A 16,667-nucleotide genomic window follows, 5' to 3' on the forward strand; every position below is an offset into this window, starting at 1 on the left:
ACAAAAAACTTCAAATTTCAGATGATAGTGACCTTGATGAACCACAGTTACCGGTGAGATAATTACTGCAAATATTAAATAAATGTATTGCAGGATTGTTTTTTTTTAAATCATTTTCATATATATATATATATATATATATTCATTTTAAACTCTTTTTCTCTCTGAATACAGCACAAAATAAGAAAGAAAACCGATGGAGCATCAAGAATTAGATCCCGTCATATTCTACAGACATTTAAAGAGTCCAGTGAAGTTGTGCTACAGCAAAACGTTAAGCAGCTCGAAAAGGAAAACACAAGACTTAAAAATGAAAACCAATGTCTTCGAAACCGTATGGTTGATGGTAAGTTTTTTTATTTATAGCAAATAATTCCTTACCTTGATAAATGTTATTCTTCAGTAATTTAGATTCCAGAGTAATGTATTATAGTTGATCATACTGAAGTAATCTAGAACCACAATACAGACTCTTAATGTGCACTGTCTAATAGTTTAATAATACTGATTATTAAATAAAGTTTTTCAACATAACTTCATAATCCTACATTAATGACTATATGCATTGCATTAGACCTGGTAATTCTTGTATTTTATCTCTTCTATTTTTTTCGTAGCTAATGTTAATGACCCACAAAAAGGTCAGTTTGCCAATAACATAGAGCAAGTCTCTCAAGTATAATTGCAGGCATTGATGGTTTTGTTTTCACTTTGTATTAAATATATTACTAGAAATGATTATCATTTAATACTAAGGTTTTTTTCTCCAGAGATTCCAGACCTTTTGGACAATCTGAAAAAAATTGTAACAAAAGCCACATTTATCAGCAATGAAGACAAAAGTGTGTCACCATCAAGTGGTTCTGACAGCCCCACAGCAAATTGTTCTGAATCTGACAAAGAATCACCAAAACAGGTATAACACTCTTGGTCTACAATATTACAAAGACAAGGTAAAAATATATATATTGAAAACAAATATTGGTTGTAAACAATCTAATGATGCTACATTATCAGTTATATTCATAGTTATAGTTGATAATAAGAATGTAATTGAATTATGGGTGTCACAGATTCACTGACTTTATTATGTCTGTAAATTAATAAACTTAGAATTGAGACATACTGTGGTCTTTAATAACACATTTCTGTAACAAAATCACAGCCTTACTGATAATGTATTCCACTTAACATAATATAAGAATAGTTTGGGGATAAACTTGTTTTTTATTTACCATTGTCTTTTAGGTGGAAATATTCCCAGGCACTGGAGTTTACATTGACAAACTGTCCTGGATCCTTGCAGAGAGGTGCAGCACGAATACGTCATATGCAAGAACCCTGACGGTTGCTGTCTTTGACTTTCCAACATTATTAAAGAGCAATCTTCGTGGTGGTGGCAGCAAGAGAGATCCAACTTCGGAGAAAAAGACACCTCTGGATCGCTTAAAGGTGGAAGCCATATATGGTATGTAAATGCTGTTGTACAAAATTTCTAACTCTCCTTTTTAACTGTATAGAACACAAAGGGTTAGCATTTGAAATGTTCCTTTGGCCTTTGTTTTAGTTTCAGAGACTAGAGTTAATTTATTAATAAATAATAATACCTTACATGTAGCAGCTGGAAAGATCCCGAAGTGCTCTACAGACTCACTTCACCCACCACCCTCTGGGGTGCAGCCATTTTGTACCAGCAGATTACTACACAGCAGTAAAGGTGGAGTCATAACAAATTTGTTAGACCTGATTGAGGGAAGCCTGACTTAGAATTCAGCCACGTCACTCTTTCAACAACACCTTGTAAATCACCTTGGATTAATGCTTCAGACATATTAATACATAATAATAATGAATAGTGCCATGGGATCCTTGACAATATAAACTTTCATGTCTCATTTAAATTTGACTTTTGAGCAAATACTTCACATTTCAGTCCAGTTGTGCCACATCAATGTAATGCTTAAGCAAGGTATTAATGGAGAAAAGACTGCCTTTGCATAGCTGCTTCGCCAAGTACAGATTTTACTATGAACTAGTGTAAGACAAGTTTAAGAGCATACACCAAAACGTTTAAATACACCCACACACAAAAATGTTGATTTACTGTGGCAATATGTAACTAATGAACCCTTCTCAAAGATATGTGGTATGTTTATTAAAAGATTTTTATATATCTATGTGCAAGTCATTAAATCTATGTGATACATGTTTTTTAGGGGCTACCTTGAAAAAATTGCCCAGTACCCCAAAGAGTGTAATTGGTGGTGCAATTAACAGCAAGATAAATGAACTACGACACAGAATGAAACCAGAGTGAAGATTTGAAGAACCAGATCTGTATTTTTTGTTTTGTTTTCAACAGGGTTGGGGTCAATTCCAATTCAATTTTTAATTCCCTTTTCAATTCAATTCCAATAAAGAATATTATGTGAATGCAAAAAGTAATTGCAATTTTGAATTGATTTGTAGGAGGAATTGGAATTGAAAAACAGGAATTGACCCCAACCATGGTTTTCAGTGAGTGTTGTACAAATTGATAGGTCAGGGTTTCTGTAAAAACTTAATAGAGGCCAGCAGGCGTGCACGATCTGGGAAAAACTGCTCCACTACAACAGACCTCTTTCCCTTCGTTTTCTCTAAAAACCTCCTGATATCCTTCACTGCAGCTCTGACTCACCGAGGACGAGGAGGCGAGAGAGGAATCCGTGAAGCCGCCCTCACTGTCACTCCGAGCCCGAGGCGTCCCCGGTGGCTGCCGCGATGCTCCAGCGTGTAGCCGGACCTTTCCCCACCAAGCCGCTCGCTACCCCAGCTTCACTACTGTGCCACCACTTCTTTTACTGCCACTATTTACCAACACCGTCCGTGCTCCCTCCCAGCACCTTCTTAGTGCGTTTTTTCCACCCGGCGCCTCGGCTTGTACCGCCGAGCCTGGCCCTGCCTCCTCCTCGGCTACACCCTGTGTGTCTGTCCGCCCGTCTGCTGGCTGCTGAGGTTGTTCCTCGTCACTAACCAGCGCCCCGTGCACCGCCTCAACACCATCTCCCCCCGGCGTCTCGGTCGTCACTATCCCCCGCTGCCTCGACCCCGTCCCCCAGCTGTGCGTCATCGCCTCCGGGCAGCTCTTCCCCCGTCACGGCATCAGTGGTACCATCGGTCCGACCGGCGACTGTCTCCTCCGCCGGGGCTCGATCTCTGTCTGCCCGCTGCATCTGTGGCTGCGGGCCGGTGTCTCTATTCCTCCCCGCGTCGCCCCGCTCCTCCTCCCGCTCCCTGTCCTGCTCGGGACAGTTCCTCATGACATGCCCCTCGCTCCCACACCTGAAACACTTCATGGACTCCGAAGTAGCGAACACGACGTAGTCGGTATTGTCGATCTTAAATTTAAAAATGACATTAAGATCCTCATTGATGTTATTGAGGATCATATACAGCTGCCTTCGGAAGGACACGACGTGTTTCAGTTGCGGGGCTTTGCAGCCCAGCGGGACCCTCTTAATGCCGGACATCAGCTGCCCGAGCCGGTGCGGATGAACGGAGGGACGTTAGACAGCGTTACCTTCCGGGCAGGAGCAGCGAGCGGCAACACCGGGGTGAAAGTGTCGTCTAACACTGTGCCATTAGCCACTAGCTGATTGACCAGATCAGTGGTTTTTAAGAAGATAACAATGGCAGCAGACTTGATATTTTCACACCCTGCTACCTCCCCAACCGCTAACACACACTGCTCTAGGGGGCAGAACTGCACCGGAGCGATCTTGACTCCATGGCGTCGGGTCAGTTTTTCAAAAGACGCATTCAGGGGGTCCGACCCCCCGACCCGGGAAGAACTACCGGTACTCCCCCCTCCCCTCCCCTGTTCCCCCACAATAAGAAAAGCACTGAAAACAGAAGACAAAATAAACAAACTGAAAAAAGTAAAGCAACAAAAAAAACGCAGCCAAAGGACAGAGCTCTCAGCAGCACTCCCGCTCACTGCAGACCCCTCCCACACACTCCCAGCTGAGAGAGAGAGAGAGAGAGAGAGAGAGAGAGAGAGAGTTAGTGTCTGTCTGTCTCTCTCTCTCTCTCTCTGTAGATGCATCATAGGGAACATATGTAACAATCTCTCTTTTTGTTTACCAAAAATGAGAATGAACGTATTTCAAGTGGGTGTTGCCTTGGTTGGAAACGTTTTAAGATTATTTATGAAGTGTAAAGTGGATTTGTCTCAGTTCTCCGTAGTTTTCAATGTATGTGCCATTCAGTAGCGTTCATGTTACAGATGTGCCCTATGCAGTGGTAGGGTCAATAAAATGTCAGTAAAACTTTATTTTAGCAATTATGGAGGGGAAGAACTGCAAATAGCGGGTCCCCACTAATTATCTAACTTACCAACAACGTTTAAAATTAGGTCTTGCGAAGCTGCCAAATAATGCTGTATAATCGTATGTGTCTTCATACACCGGCTGCTATAGTCTGATAGCTTTGATTATATATACATATTTTCTCGTGAACCACAAATGCTATTTGCTTGATTTTTACAGAGTATGTTATAAATACCATTCTTATGAAGCCTGACAAATTGTATGCTGTAATTATGAATATTTTCAAATCATTTGTTTGTTTTTCCTAACATGTTACAAATGTTCCCTATGTGAAAGATGCATTATATCTTAATGACGTCTAAACAATTAAAGATATACAGATTATTATTTTTGGTAAAGTTATAATACATTGCTATTAACTATGTGTGTCAGTAAAAGTTTAAATTTCCTAAAGGATTTTTATTGATCTTGCAAAATAAGTGTTTAGGGAACATTTGTAACATAGAGGTGGGTTAGCCACCGGCTAAGGGCAGCGGCTCCGGCTCCAGCACCATCACCATGTCGCTGGAAAAGCGCTAAGTGAGCTCAGTGTAATGTCTGCTCTGGTGAGCTCACAGTGTGACCTAGTCGTGAGTTCACGTCTTCACTGGGTAGTCCTTGACAACTTAATTGACTCAAATCTTGGGCTTAATTGGTCAAAATGACCATTGGTTGAAGGTACTCAGGGACTGATGTGTAGAGAGACTTATTAAACCTGCAGGATTGTGGTTTTCCCAGATCAGAATTAACCAGATCACCACAAAGGAACATGGTAGGTGCTATTGCAACACAGATTACACAAATACATTGAAATCCAAGTTTGCAGTGGTCCTTGGGCCATTGTGTGGTGATCCAGATCACTTCAGCAGGAATTTTGCAGTGGTCTGGACTACAACTCTCTCTCTCTCTCTCTCTCTCTCTCTCTCTCAATTCAGTGCATTTGAATTGTCAAAGCAATTGGACATGCATGCATACATACATACATACATATACACTCACCTAAAGGATTATTAGGAACACCTGTTCAATTTCTCATTAATGCAATTATCTAACCAACCAATCACATGGCAGTTGCTTCAATGCATTTAGGGGTGTGGTCCTGGTCAAGACAATCTCCTGAACTCCAAACTGAATGTCTGAATGGGAATGAAAGGTGATTTAAGCAATCTTGAGCGTGGCATGGTTGTTGGTGCCAGACGGGCCGGTCTGAGTATTTCACAATCTGCTCAATTACTGGGATTTTCACGCACAACCATTTCTAGGGTTTACAAAGAATGGTGTGAAAAGGGAAAAACATCCAGTATGCGGCAGTCCTGTGGGCGAAAATGCCTTGTTGATGCTAGAGCTCAGAGGAGAATGGGCCGACTCGATTCAAGCTGATAGAAGAGCAACTTTGACTGAAATAACCACTCGCTACAACCGAGGTATGCAGCAAAGCATTTGTGATGCCACAACACGTACAACCTTGAGGCGGATGGGCTACAACAGCAGAAGACCCCACTGGGTACCACTCATCTCCACTACAAATAGGAAAAAGAGGCTACAATTTGCACAAGCTCACCAAAATTGGACAGTTGAAGACTGGAAAAATGTTGCCTGGTCTGATGAGTCTCGATTTCAGAGTCAGAATTTGGCGTAAACAGAATGAGAACATGGATCCATCATGCCTTGTTACCACTGTGCAGGCTGGTGGTGGTTGTGTAATGGTGTGGGGGATGTTTTCTTGGCACACTTTAGGCCCCTTAGTGCCAATTGGGCATCGTTTAAATGCCACGGCCCGTTGTTTCTGACCATGTCCATCCCTTTATGACCACCATGTACCCATCCTCTGATGGCTACTTCCAGCAGGATAATGCACCATGTCACAAAGGTCGAATCATTTCAAATTGGTTTCTTGAACATGACAATGAGTTCACTGTACTAAACTGGCCCCCACAGTCACCAGATCTCAACCCAATAGAGCATCTTTGGGATGTGGTGTGTAACGTTATGTTGGGTGTATTTGGATAAGAGTATTTGGACTCTGAGCTGAAGCACGGATCTAAAGAAGACCTCTCCCCCCCAAAGTTATCAGATTTCCTTAGCTCATCAGCTTGGAACTGGTTTGCATCAAAGTGACAGTTTTGGGGAGGATGGCACCGAGAAGAGGCCAAATAGTTTGTTATTCTGCTATGAGATGTCTGGAGAAAGGGGCCTGTGGGTGATAAAAACTCTTTGAAGTGGATGAGAGCCGAAATCCCGACATAGAGCTACGAACCCAGGCCAACCGGCATTTCCAAAAGATGGCATGGATTGACATCAGTCATAAATCCAAAGTCACAAAAGATTAAGTCTGTTTTAGTTACTTGTGATAAATTGTTGATATCCTAAGCGTTGGCATTAGAGTCATTAGGTGATTAATCGAGTACTGTTCTGTTGGGTTGTTACTGAATAGCCAAAACAATGATTACCCAAATGTCCCCATGTGAAGCATTGATTGTTAAGGTACCAGGAACAGAGATTCCTGAATTCCTTGGACGCCTAGGCAGTTTGGACTTTGAAGTAGAGTCGCGTCGAACTCAGTTGGCAAACGACACTACGACGCAACTCGAAAAAGAGTCGATAGAGGTGATGAAAGTTATGGCTAGCTTAGCACTTGCGAGCTCAAGGGTAGTGAACTGGATCATAAGCAAGTTTGAAAAACTGAAAAAGCTAGGAGAAAAGTATGCTAAAGCGAAAGAAGAAAGAGCCAAACGGCATGGAATGGTTTTAGAATTTGAAGGAAAGCTAGATACTTGTGGAAAACAAGTCATTGTGTTGAATGCTGAAAAAGAGGACTTAATTGAACAGAGAGAGCAATTAGGAAATGATTTAAGACAATGTCAAGTTGAATTGGAAACAACTCTGATCCAAGTAAAAGGTCTGCAAAATGACAGATGTAAAGCGGTTGAAAATGAAAGGATAGTTTTGAAGGACCGGGATGTTTTGGAAATGCGTCTTTGCAAAACAGTCAGGGAGAAAAATTTGGGCACTGTAAAAATGGAGATACTCGAAGGCGAGGTCATACATTTAAAAAGGGACAGTGAAGAAATGAGGAGAGTAAATCAGGTGCTTAGGGGAGAACTCAAATCAACTGAAGTTGAAAATGAGCGTCTCAAGCAACAAATAGGGGCCCTGAAAGCTGCCTCTTGGTGGGCTGCAAAGCTGACACCTGACAGCATAAAGGAACAGCCGGAACCGGCCAATGCACGGAGTCGCACACCGTCTCCACATTTAGGCCCCGGGTTGCCTCGTCCTGATCGTACCCCTCCCTGTAGTCTTTCTCCACCCAGGGTAAGAAGCTCGTCGCACAGACGAACTTCCTCTCCCGAGAGTCCAGACCGAAAGGTTAACATGCGCCAGTTGAGAGAACTGGCTAAAGATTGTGAAACCTTTAACCCAGCAGACAAGGAAGGAAATGTGGAAGCGTATATTAAGGACATTAAGTATGCTTTGAGTTTCTATCCTGAGGCTACGGAGAAGGAAAAGGTTCTCCTAATCCGCAAAACTACCTCTCGCCAAGTCCATTCTTGGATGGAGAGGCAAGGGTCCATGGTCTGCGATAGGTTTCAACGCTTGTGCAGAGCATTAGTTAGGGACTATTCCAGGTTCATTGATCCAGTGGCAGCAGTGACTGCCGCACAGCAGATCAAACAGGGTAAGCATGAGTCCCCCCGTGATTACTATGAAAAGCTTAGGAAAACCTATTTTGCGGGTCAAGATCGACCCGGGGCCGAGGAAGAGGTGAGCTTTAAAGGGTTGTTTGTTGCTAATTTGTTCCCAGCGATTAAGGAAATGATCATATTACATGCAGACGCAATGTATATGAACATAGCTGAAATTCGAAAAAATGGCACAGAAAGCTTGTGAAAGCAAGTACAATAGCACTTCTGATCGTAAAGATTCAAGCACCCAAGTACTGGCAAGGCGCTCTGAGAGCCCTATTTCTCCACTGGAGTTAGAGGGGACAGAGATTCAAAGAAGGAAAGAACCTCCCAAGGATGGAATCCAAGACACCCAGGCTTACAATAAAAAAAAGAAATCTGCTCCTAGCCTAGGTGGGTTAACTCAGTCTCTGAGCAATGTTGCAGTTTCTGAGCTACTGCTACGCTTAGCTCTGCTCCCTTTGCCCCCTCTTCCCAAACTGGAAGTTAGTAGCCAGGGTAAAGGGCCGGACTCGCCACCTAAGGAATGACTAGCTCTGGAACCACCCCCTGTCCCCGCCTCTGTGTTTTTGATTGGATGTGAGGAACAGCAGGGGGGTTTCTCTGACACATCAGCCCACTGGGACCTCCCAGTGGGGGAAGTTGCCTGCAGGCAAGCTGAACCTTTGGTGATGTTACTGGGTGATCTGACACAGAGAGGCAGAGCCAAGCAAGTTTACATAGAAGTGACCATTGAGAATGTGTGGGAGTGAGGAGCCTTGTTGGACACTGGGGCTGAAATTTGTTTAATGTCTGCCACCACAATGGGCAACCTGAAACAAATTATGGAAACCTCAGACCAACGACTGAAAGTGGAAGCTTGTAGTGTGAACATTACAAGTTACACAGAGACTAAGGCACAGCTCACTCAAAAGGCATTGTTAGAGTTCACCTTTGGGAAGATTAAGTTGGTTCATCCAGTTTATATTTCCAAATTTGAAACAGAGAAGTTGATCATTGGTCAGGATCTATTGAACAGGTTGTGGGCTCAAGTTGAATCACCAAAGCCGGTGGAATTGAATGACAGATATGATACAGCCACCAAGGTACAACTTCCCAATGAGACCATTTTTTGTGCATGTCCCTAAAGGGGGCACCGGCTTACCATGTAAGCCAACCATTCGAACCCAGGTCCCTACCAACTATTATAGACATAGTGAAGGTCAGGTGCCTGAATAACACCTGAATTCCCAGTCACCTCCCTCTGTTAATCAACTTCCACCTATTGGTTACCGTCAGTAACCATACTCAATACTGAGTAATACCAATTGTTTTTTTGTTTTAATGTACTAGTGTTATAATATGTAACCTGTATATGTGCTAGTATAGGATTGTCAATTTGATTGGAATACATTCTGCTTAAATAATGAACTATTAGTTTGTTTTCTTTGATTTCTCGGGGTCATGAATGGTGAAGTCCACTGTTGAATTCTGTTACATAACTTTGAGATAAATGCTTAACGTCTTATTTTGTCTTGAAGGGGATAACGTCCCAGTCGACCTCAGTCCCATTCAAGAAAGGGGGTATGTAGCGTTATGTTGGGTGTATTTGGATAAGAGTATTTGGGCTCTGAGCTGAAGCACGGATCTAAAGAAGACCTCTCCCCCCCAAAGTTATCAGATTTCCTTAGCTCATCAGCTTGGAACTGGTTTGCATCAAAGTGACAGTTTTGGGGAGGATGGCACCGAGAAGAGGCCAAATAGTTTGTTATTCTGCTATGAGATGTCTGGAGAAAGGGGCCTGTAGGTGATAAAAACTCTTTGAAGTGGATGAGAGCCGAAATCCCGACATAGAGCTACGAACCCAGGCCAACCGGCATTTCCAAAAGATGGCATGGATTGACATCAGTCATAAATCAAGCCCCCCTCCAATAGGACACTGGGGGCTGAAACCGAAATCCAATCTCAAGAACTCAGGAACCAATCACCTATTGATCTGACAGACTATAAAGGACAAACAAGGCCTTTCTTTCTCTCTCTCTCTCACCTGAACCAGTAACTCGCTGCCACAGCTCAACCTGTAGCTCTGTTGCCCGAACCGGAACCAGAAACCAACCAAGTCTTTGCCGGCAACAGAAGAGTTAAACTGGGAGAAGGAGATTGAGCCGTACAAAGAATTATTTTAAAGGACTTTATTAAATAAAGAACTTTACAGACTGCGCTGCCCGCCTGTGCCCACCTGATCAGTGGAGTTTTACAGCTGGACAAATGACTAAGTCGACTGAATACGAAAGTGTCAGTCATTTAAATAGCTATTTGAGTTTTAAGAAACTTGACCCTTGGAACAAACAGGGCCCTGCTTTCCTCAAAGACTTTGTCTTCAAGTAACTACGGTGGAAACCTGCTTACAAAGAAGATTTTGTGCACAACCTTGGAGCCTTCAAACCAGTGGAAAATCTGTTTGGAAACGACTCTACTTTCGCGAAACCCCAACTTCCAGGTGCATCGACTGAGTGGAAGTTCTTGGACAAAGCCGAACCGGACTGCCTTTGTTCCAAACCACACGGACCTCGTGCCGTGTGCTGTTATCTGAGCCCGAAGGCAGAGAGGCCTCTCTGCGACGAAGTTCAGATAAGTTTAACAGTTTGGAGTTCATGATTCATGACATTTGAGAAATCAATTAGAAATGTTAATCTGTGATTCATAACTCTAGAATGTGTAATATCATTTAGTTTTCTTAAATATAAATGTGTGTTGCATTAAACTGTTTTGTTGATAATTTTAGAAATAAAATCTGTCAACGCCGAGAAATATCTTCTCATTCCTGTTTAACTGTTTAGTCTGAAATTGACACAAGTTAATAGACATTAGATTATTGGTGGCCCTGCCTATCCTTAATCATTGAATAATAATCAGTTAAGGGAAATTGTGGTAACAAGTAATGATAGGATCTTTCTCTGTACCTAAACGTTAATGAGACTGATATATATATAACGAGAAGTTACCTGACATAAATACTAACCTGCGTAGTTATTTAATGTCTGACTAATAATACTAACAAGAGACTCACCTTCATCTTACTAACTGGTATTGTAGTCAATGTGTTTATAACCTCTTTTGTTTAAGATTTGTGTTATCATATGCGATCCCATGGTCTTTGATTTGGTCACGGAAGTGATTTGTCTTTGATTTGTTGATCTAGAGTTGAATTTTAATTAGTTTTTCCCTTTTGTATAATTAGTGTAGTGCTACATTTAGTCTTTGTTTTGAATAAATTTGACAATTTATATCTTTGGAATTGGTGTCTGCGTCCAATTATTACAGAAATTGAGTTCTACAAGATTCCAGGATTCGTGATAAGGTGATACTATAAATTCACTTCTTTAATTGAAATTTATAAGTGTACCTTACGCTACAGGTGGAACGGGAGCTTCGTGCCCTGGATGTGCATCCCACAAATCTCCATCAACTGCAAGATGCTATCCTATCAATATGGGCCAACATTTCTAAAGAATGCTTTCAGCACCTTGTTGAATCAATGCCACGTAGAATTAAGGCAGTTCTGAAGGCGAAAGGGGGTCAAACACAGTATTAGTATGGTGTTCCTAATAATCCTTTAGGTGAGTGTATATGGAAAAGGAACAATATGTGTACATCTCTGCATATGGTGCCCTAACAGATGTGCAAGTTACATGACAGACAGACACTCACACACACTTTCACACACTCACTTTCACAGACAGACAGACACAGACACAGACACACTCACTTTCACACAGAGACAGGCACATTTTCACACAGAGACAGACACACAAACACACACAAACAGACACAGACACACATACTTTGACAGACAGACAGACAGACACATGCATATTATGGGTCTTTGTTGGGTAGTGAAATGGGTAGCATCAGTCGCAGTGTGGGTAATGTCAGGGAGCCAATCATAGTCCCCGTTATTTGCATATCGTGGCGCAAAGCATTCTGGGAAAAGCAACTAAACACGTTTAGTCATGTATTTGTCCATAGTTTACACATGAGATGAAAGAGACAGTATGACGTATTGAGCACCTGGGATTCCTCATGTGTATGTGAGGGGCAGAGGAACCGGATCCCAAGTGTGCGTCCCAGGTGCTATAGGTTTCAAAGCATGCAGGGGAATAGGCACCCCACCCTGACACCTATAGAAGACTGGATAGGGAGATATAAATAGCAATGGGGAGACTCTTGTACTTGGTGTGGCTCTATCCATATAGTGGGGCCAGCAGCCACTTAGCAGGTGTAGCAATAGAAGCTCAGCCTGGGGAGACTGGATTTAGCATTTCCTCTCCATTTTGATAACTATCCATAATCATTTCTGCAAAATACTTCTATGATACCTATGTATGTTTTTTACTTGTACTATATTATACTATCAAGTATCAGTGTACACATACAATGTGACCTGTTACATTAATACAGAGGCCACGGAAGGCCAGATCACTAATAGCCACTGTCCCCTGATATTACACTTTTTTACAATCACTTTGGCACTCATTTCAGAACCTTGATGTCATTTTTCAAAACTCTAGACACTAAACTCACACCCGATGATCAAAATGCACATTTTTCAAAACTCTAACACTTTTTTACAATTGCTTGGATACAATACACATCAACCTCAGATCATTTGTTCATTGAACTAAAATGACACAACTTAACATCAAAGTATTACCATTTCAAAATGCAATTCACACATTACATCTGAGATCACTGTCTATTCATTTCATTACAAAGATCTAACTATCAATTGATACAGCTGCTCAAAATGATAAGTGACTGTTGCATTACTCTTAATGCATAGTTTTATGGAAACTGACAAACAGTATTCCATGTTTCGATCATGAAAGTTTCAGGATAATGAGATCCATTGACACCAATAACCGAGGAGCATGGTTTCTTAGGGTTACCATAGACTTGACTGTGTCTTCTTGTTTGTGAAGGAACAGGACTGTGTTTTCCTGTCTGGGTTCCCGCAGGCTTAAGTGTGTTTGTAAACTGCAGCGTAGGTTTGACCTACTATTAGAAAAAAAAAAAAAAAGGAGCGCTAATTAATTGTTCAATATCTGATACGCCGGTGATAATATAAAATAACGTGTTTATAGTTTATAGAAGTTTATAGTGTTTATGGTAAATGAAGAAAAGTCATTAAGTTATATACAAGTTCTATAAATGCAAACATTGAAAAGCATGTTTGTTGTTATTCCTATATAGGATTTAGTATTATTTGTGTTTTCTTGTTTTTTGCTATGTTTTCTCCCCTGTCGTTTATTGTTATTTTGCGGGCTTGCACGCCTTGGTTGTTGTGTACAAAACGATACATAGAAAATGGGAAAACGTGTTACTGTGTGGGAACAGCACTAGTAAGACGGGCGACCCGCCACTTAAAGGTACACATGTAAGGTACATGTATGATAACTATGGAGTGAAGCGGTGCGTTTGACTGGACAATAGGTGACAGAAAATTAAGGTTTCCAGAAGATGGGACTTTTGATTCAGATAGACTTGAGCACCTAAAAACGGTTTTGCAAAATAGGAATACAAAGCATTAAGAAATGAGAAACCAAAGCTAGCTATCTTAAAACATTTGTTAGAGAAAAGAAAGAAAAGACAACAGGCATAATTCAATCTGAATGCCCCGAAGACAAATTAAAAATATATATATATGTTTTTCAGTATAAATGACAGTCCTCAAGATACTGAAGGAAAATTACTAGATAAGTAATAAATAAGGGTAGTTTGAGACACTGCAGGTCAATATAACATGCCAACCAAAACCATGGTATCTGAATTTACTATGGATATAAATTAATATGTGTCTCTTTGTATGTTTGTACGTTTTCAGTTTGCGCAAGGTAAATGTCCATATTTTGACTTTTTCATGTACTGTATAGTCCAGAATATGACTAAGAGAGTCATAAGTCACAAATAGTTACAGAATGATAGCTAAAAAACGCCAGTTAAATATGTTGTAATAACAGACCTACAAGAAAGTCAGCATTTAACTGTACACAGAATGCTATTGCAAACAGAAATAATAATACAAAATTAAGTTATTTAAATAGGTCTTACGAATACAGAAGTTAAAAGTAACATGTTAGAAATGGAATTAGAGCCAAATTTAGAAATAGGAATCCGAGGCAACCACAAACATTCGGTGAAGGTTTCTTACATATTGATAAATAGATAACCAGATACTCCAGGAAATTAACGATGTGCTCATTTGGAAGCTATGAGTTCCACAATGAAGAGTTTTTAAATCCCTAGAAATAGATCCCTAAATACAATGTGTAGGTAAGAAATTAACTATTGATCAGTTCAATCTGGATTCGGGAACAGTTCTTCTGAACCTGTACTGGTGTAGATTGGACTTCAATAGGAGGAAGTGACACAATAAAGACATGAGCCGCGCAGGAGGACAGTCTTAGTGCCCACGCAGGTTCTTAGTTGGGGAAATCATTGACTGGACACATTTTTTGAAAATGTGCTTTCCTGAAGTACCTGGACATCATTATTGAGATCAATGAAAAGGCTTATTTTCCAAAGATTAAATACATTCATTAACTACAATAATGTAGTGAAATGTATATAAATAGTAATAATACAAATCGATCAAATATAACTTGCATTTTCTTGTAAGAAATTAGGAATAGGAGAAAGAACAGCTGTTGGGATGCAGTGCGATGTTATCCAAAATTGAAAGCGGTTGAGAAAGGAGAGTTTGTTCTGTGTGAGACAAATGTACTGCCACGAGAGACTCTGATGGTGATTGACTGGAATATGAGGGAAAATAATGAAGTTACTACAGGTATAACTAAAGGTGTAACATAACTAATTTAATGAAACATAGTCATGGCAAGTTATAAAACTGTTTGGAAATAGTCCTTTCACAAACAGAAATACCCTATCAATTAGGAAGAGGGGGGCAGGGGGCAAGGGCCGTATGTGCTCCTCTGCTCCCCCTGTTCGCCTGAGCAGACAAGCAGCCTGAGAGAGAGAGAGAGAGAGAGAGAGAGAGAGAGAGAGAGAGAGAGAGAGAGAGAGAAGTCAGAGACAAGGCAGAGACTGTAAGTACGTGTAAGGGTTCATAACTTATTACAAACAGAGCAAGAGTGTAATGAATGGTAATTTACACTGCTTGTATTAATAATGATAATAATATTGATGTTGATACAGACGAATACATCACATACTAGATGACAACCGCATAAAACTAATAATAATGAAAATAGGAATAATAGGAGTATGGAAATAATTTCAAATTATGGTTTATTGGTAAAAAATGAATTGAGAAACAAAGATTAATAACTGCCATCATTTACCCAACTACTATTAACTATGGTGTTGAAGGAGCTGCTGTAATAGTTATTGTAATGTTCTCAGGTATTTAAGTTAGATAAAAGGACAAAGATAAGCACATTGTTTTGAAACTTTGACAACTCCACACAAAAAGAGTATCTACACTAGGAAGTAAAGCTGATTCAATAAACACAGGAGATATGATGCTGCTGACGACAGCTGAGTGCTGTACTGAAATAATTTGATAAATGAGATAAATTGGAATCAAGATTATTATTATTTTGAATTGTCCCTTTACTAGAAACCTTATAGATTGTGCGAATGTCAACTAATGTGATAGAGATGCCTTTTATAAGGACGATCTCTGATGTTGTGTGAACCACACATTGTGTCTTCAGACTGATTTATTCCACATGGCAGATATGCATATTATGAATCGTGTCCTGAAGGAACCGATGTCTGACCCATATGGAGAAGATGCTGGTGTTCTTGTTGAGACACAGTAGGCCGAGGGCGCGGCTTTAAAGACAGCCTCACAGCAACTTGAACAGACCAATGCTGAGGTCCACTACGCTGAAGTGATGCTTGACTCAGTGGAGAAATAAGTTAAAATACTATAATTAAAGGTTTTCCAGATTATAGGAATCTACAATATATTGTGAAACTGCTCAGATGACGTCCGCAGTAGCACATATTCTTCTATTGATAGTTTAATTTATAATGTACTATTAGTGGAGATGTCACATTATTCAAATGAATAGAATGACAGCCATGAAGTCAGAATCAGTCCATTGCCCTTCACTTAAGATTTGTACAATGTATAATGTTTATAAATCAAAACGCAACAAATATATGTACAATACAGTTTACAAACTGAATTTGTAAAAAAGAATGTTTTGCTGACTTTTGTATTCTCTTTGAAGCAACAAAATGTATGTGTTATGTATGTCGTAACTAGGGTTTGACTTTTATGACCTGGGGCTGGATGAAATTTAATTTGAGATGCACTGTAAAAGCTCCAGGAAATTGCAACTGGCCACTGCACCTTCCATAAGAGAGCTCAAACATTTGCTAATGCATTGGTTGCCTCACAGGCACTCTTTCCCTGGTTTGCCCATGTGGCGCATGGTGTTGGCCACACGGGCAAAGGGGGGATGTGTGCATCAGTCTTTTAAATTGGTTTGCCCCAGGTTTTATAGTAACAGCTTAGCAATATTGTAGAACTTGCCACATTTGTCAAGCTCATAATCCTGCAATATGCAAATAGATTGTGTTCAAAAGCTTAAATGTTGTGGATATGAATATATACTTGTAATAATAT

Source organism: Amia ocellicauda, chromosome 10 (genome assembly GCF_036373705.1).
Source record: "Amia ocellicauda isolate fAmiCal2 chromosome 10, fAmiCal2.hap1, whole genome shotgun sequence".
Classification (NCBI taxonomy): domain Eukaryota; kingdom Metazoa; phylum Chordata; class Actinopteri; order Amiiformes; family Amiidae; genus Amia; species Amia ocellicauda.